Here is a 5606-nt window from a genome sequence, read left to right as displayed (position 1 = left end):
TGTCTGGTTGACCCACTCATTCTTTAGTAGGGTGTTCTTTAATCTCCATGATTTTGGAGGTTTTCCAGACTCTTTCCTGTGGTTGATTTCCAGCTTCATAGCATTGTGGTCTGAAAGTATGCATGGTATGATTTCAATTCTTGTATACTTATGAAGGGCTGTTTTGTGACCCATTATGTGATCCATCTTAGAGAATGTTCCATGTGCACTGAAGAAGAAAGTATATTCTGTTGCTTTGAGATGCAGAGTTCTAAATATATCTGTCAAGTCCATCTGATCCAATGTATCATTTAGGGCCCTTGTTTCTTTATTTATCCTGTGTCTAGATGATCTATCCATTGTTGTAAGTGGAGTATTAACGTCCCCTACAATTACCACATCCTTATCAATAAGGTTGTTTATGTTTGTGATTACTTGTTTTATATATTTGGGGGCTCCCATATTCGGTGCATAGACATTTATAACTGTTAGCTCTTCCTGATGGATAGACCCTTTGCTTATTATATAATGCCCTTCTTCATCTCTTGTTACAGGCTTTAATGTAAACTCTAGTTTATCTGATATATGTATGCCTACTCCAGCTTTCTTTTGACTTCCAGTGGCATGATAAATAGTTCTCCATCCCCTCACTCTCAATCTGAAGGTGTCCTCAGGTCGAAAATGAGTCTCTTGTGGAGAGCAAATAGATCGATCTTTTTTTTTACCCATTCTGGTACCCTATGTCTTTTGGTTGGCACATTTAGTCCATTTATATTCAGTGTTATTCTAGGAAGATATGGGTTTAGAGTCATTGTGATGTCCATAGGTTTCACGATCGTAGTGATGTCTCTGGTACTTTGTCTCACAGGATCCTCCTTAGGATCTCTTCTAGGGCTGGTTTAGTGGTGACGAATTCCTTCAGTTTTTGTTTGTTTGGGGAAATCTTTATCTCTCCTTCTATTCTAAATGACAGACTTGCTGGATAAAGGATTCTCGGCTGCATATTTTTTCTGTTCACCACATTGAAGATCTCCTGCCATTCCTTTCTGGCCTGCCAAGTTTCAGTAGAGAGATTGGTCACGAGTCTTATCGATATCCCTTTATATGTTAGGGCACATTTATCTGTAGCTGCTTTCAGAATTTTCCCTTTATCCTTGTATTTTGCCAGTTTCACTATGATATGTTTTGCAGAAGATCGATTGAAGTTACGTCTGAAAGGAGTTCTCTGTGCCTCTTGGATTTCAATGCCTTTTTCCTTTCCCAGATCTGGGAAGTTCTCAGCTATTATTTCTTCAAGTACACCTTCAGCACCTTTCCCTCTCTCTTCCTCCTCTGGAATACCAATTATGCATATATTATTTCCCTTTAGTGCATCACTAAGTTCTCTAATTTTCCCCTCATGCTCCTGGATTTTTTTATCTCTCTTTTTCTCAGCTTCTTTTTCCATAATTTTATCTTCTAGTTCACGTATTCTCTCCTCTGCCTCTTCAACCAGAGCCCTAGTTGTCTCCAGTTTATTTTGCAACTAATTGATAGCATTTTTAGCTCGTTCTTGCTGTTCCTTAGTCCCTTGATCTCTGTAGCAAGAGATTCTCTGCTGTCTTTTATACTGTTTTCAAGCCCAGCAATAATTTTATGACTATTATTCTAAATTCACTTTCTGTTATATTGTTTAAGTCATTTTTGATCAGTTCGTTAACTGTTGTTATTTCCTGGATGTTTTTCTGAGGGGAATTCTTCCGTTTCATCTTTTTGGTTAGGCCCTGGAGTGGCGCGAAACTGTGGGGCACTTCCCCTGTGCTGTCTTGAATAACTTGCATTGGTGGGTGGGACCGTAGTCAGACCTGATGTCTGCCCCCAGCTCACCACTGGGGCCACAGTCAGACTGGTGTGTGCCTTCTCTTCCCCTCTCCTAGGGGCAGGATTCACTGTGGGGTGGCGTGGCCCATCTGGGCTACTTGCACACTGCCAGGCTTGTGGTGCTGGGGATCTGGCGTATTAGCTTGGGTGGATTGGCAAGGTGTACAGGGGCGGGAGGAGCAGTCTCAGCTTGCTTTTCCTTTGGAGATCCACTTCAGGAGGGGCCCTGTGGCACCCGGAGGGAGTCAGAGCCGCCGGAAGGATGGATCAGCAGAAGCACAGCATTGGGTGTTTGCGAGGTGCAAGCAAGCTTCCTGGCAGGAACTGGGTCCCTTTGGGATTTTGGCAGGGGGATGGGCGAGGGAGATGGCGCTGGTGAGTGCCTTTGTTCCCTGCCAAGCTGAGCTCTGTTGTCTGGGGCTCAACAACTCTCCCTCCCTTTGTCTTCCAGCCCTCCCGTTCTCCGAGCAGAGCTGTTAGCTTATAACCTTCCAGATGTCAAGTCCCTCTTGCTGTCGGAATACACTCTGTCTGGCCCCTCCGCTTTTGCAAGCCAGACTCAGGGGCTCTGCTTGGCCTGCGGGCCAGCCCTCTGCCCTGGCTCCCTCCCGCCAGTCCGTGTAGCGCGCACCACCTTGCCACCCTTCCTACCCTCTTCCGTGGGCCTCTAGTCTGTGCTTGTCTCCAGAGACTCCATTCTGCTATTCTTCTGGTGGTTTTCTGGGTTATTTAGGCAGGTGTAGGTGGAATCTAAGTGATCAGCAGGATGCGCTGTGAGCCCGGAGTCCTCCTACACCGCCATCTTCCCATGATCCTCCAAGAAATACATTCTTTAACATGTATACCAGGAGACAGGTTAAAGGATGTCTGTAACAGTACTTTTCTAGGAATAAAAAAATTTAGCACAGGACACTGCTTTGGAAAGGGGGGGGGTGGCTTTCAACACAGCGCCCCTCCCGGTGCTTGGCCAGGGCCTCATAGAGCGAAAGTCGGGAGCTGAGAGAGTTGAAGGTAACCGGGCAGCAAGGTTTACAGAGCAGAGGGAGACCAGAAGGCAGCAACACAACGCCCCTAGGGTTCTGCCCCGCCCGGTACGCAGACCCGGAAAAATCCTCTACTTTTAGTTGGGGAGTTTGTTCTGCAAGTCTTCAGGTCCATTTCTGGGGTATTTAAGATACATTGATAATTATCTAGTTGTTTTCATTGGACAAGATAGCCTAGGGTCTTACTCTGGTGTATTTTTTTTCATACTTATTTTTACCAGCTGGTTGTGAATACTTCATCTTTTACATCTTTAGAATCTTTTTGTTTGCTTATTTTAAATTTTTATGTGATGGAATTTCCAGAAAGTATGTATATATTGAGAGGTGGGTAGACAAGATAAAGAATGTCCTTAAAATAATTAGAAGCCCATGGTATCTGATCCAAGATCAAGGACTATTCTTATAACTTTCAGTGTAGAATTTATATGAAATATTTATTTGGCAGTGTATCATCAGCTGAAAGGGACTGCTAAATAAAGTAACTTACAGCATTTTTTAAGCAAAAAGTTACCTTTTTCATTACTAAGCTACTGAAGAATTCATTAGCATAAAATAATAAGTATCATTGACAACGGGAAATGTCAGTGTGGTTTTTAAAATAATTATTCTACTATCAACAAGATTTTTATGGGGAAAAAATCTGTCAATCCATCCTTGAAAATCGGTTCACCCAATATCAGTCACATAAGCTAAAAAAGTTAAAAAATGATTGTGAAAGCGGAGGAACTATTGTCTGCATATGTGAATGAGTATATTTAAACTGCTATTAAAAGAAATAAATAACCTAATTTGTGTTAAAGTGTTTTTCACAATAAAATTTTATTTTACAACACATGATTAAATATGCCCCGTTTTCCCAAGAGACAGGACTATAGTTAAAGACTAAAATCATATGGACTAAGCTGCAGTCCTAATCATCACACTAGTTCCATATTTCTAATTCTGGAATAAGTCCATTTACATTTGATAATTTGAACAAAAAGTAACAATGAGATTTTTTCTGAAACTAAAATTTTTCAAGCACAAGCAACCTTTTTATTTAATCATTCTTTGCTTTTAGTTTTGGACTTTAACAGACTGACCAGTAGAATGTACAATAGTAGATTAATTCCCTTAAAATAAAGTGTACAGAACTGAGATTTTAATTTTCAAATTATATAAGGAATTACTTTTGTACTGTTATTTCTTGTTTATAATACGTGGTTCTTTTCTGAATTTCTAAAGCAGGAATTTAAACATCTCAGATTAGTTAACCTACTATAGTAACAAAATTATACCCATCTCCAGATTATACAGGATACATTTTGACAGAACTAAACTATATAGTCAGAAGACCTGGGATGGAGCAATGGCAGGGAGAGGGTTTTGAGAGAAAAGTATTAGTGATTATATTGTAAACACACACTTGCAAATGCACTGCTAGAGGAGGATTAAAGATTACTCATCTATTCATTCAACAAACATTTATTTGTACTTTATACTAGAATTCAAAATATAGCTATATTTTCAAAGAGTTAGCTATTTGGTTGGGAAGCAGCATGTAACACAAATGACTTATACTAAAAACGTTTTGTTCTGAGTGCAATTATAAAGATATATTTTAAGTTTAGTGGTACAATAAGAGAAGGACTGCTAAACTCTGCTTGTTTGGGTCAAAAGAATTTTCATAGTGCAATGACCACCTTATGTGGATCCTGAAGGAGTGTCATATAACTATTTATATCGATGTTGTAATAAATTTATAGTTTCCAATATTAGATGGTACTCAATGATTTCCAGTAATTCATAGTCACCAAAAAGATAGATAAACCCTCAGAGTCCTTTCCACTGCTTCTCATTTTTTATTCAAGGTCTAAATTCCTAACCCCCAAAATCTGACATTCTACCTTCTTCAGTCACAGCAGAAGAGGTAGTCTCTCATTGTACTGAGGAAATAGAGGTTATAGGCAAGAATCATGCAATTTTCTCCCTTCCTTCCCACTATGCTTCTCCATACCCATGTATTCATTTCTTTCTCACTCATAACTCAAATAGAAGAGTTCCCCTCTCTCCCACATAGTTCCCCCATCTGTTTCTTCTTCTATAAAGAACTTGTTCTATCAGACATCTTATTTATAACCTTTGTGAATAACATTAATCTGACTAGCCATCGAGCAATTTTCTTCAGAGCTAGAATCACCACAAGAGGAGTGTATATGTACTCCTCTAACTATGTACTGCCCGTTGTCACCAACATACAACCATCTGCATTCCCAACAAAGCTGAAAATTCCTTTGAAACATATCTTCCTAGAAGTACCAATGGACTTAATAATTCTAAAGGCATTGTCACTTCGATTTTCTTATCCGTTTGTGTCTTTTTGATATTTTAGATTTTTGGATCATTGTTTGCTTCTTGAGATTGACTTTTTAATCTTCTATGATACTTTCTCCTGGTTTTCCTCTATCACTCTGGCTATTTTCTTTTACTCTATTTTCAGGTACTTCTTCCTGGACACTCCTAAAATATTTGATGATGTACAGGAACCCATCCACACCTCCTGCTTTTTAACTCAGTAGGATCTTCCTGGATAACCACAGATGTGTCCATGTCTACACTTCTATGACTATAATTCCAAATTTCTACTTGCAGTCTTGAACTCAATACAAAATTACAAATCATATATTTTCAACTTCCAACTGAACTCCTACATTGGAATATTCCAGTGGAAAGCTCAAAAACAAA

The sequence above is a fragment of the Herpailurus yagouaroundi genome, unplaced genomic scaffold (genome assembly GCF_014898765.1).
Source record: "Herpailurus yagouaroundi ecotype Mexico unplaced genomic scaffold, PumYag 67555, whole genome shotgun sequence".
NCBI lineage: Eukaryota > Metazoa > Chordata > Mammalia > Carnivora > Felidae > Herpailurus > Herpailurus yagouaroundi.
The sequence above is the reverse complement of the archived record's forward strand: the minus strand, read 5'-3'. Positions refer to the sequence as shown.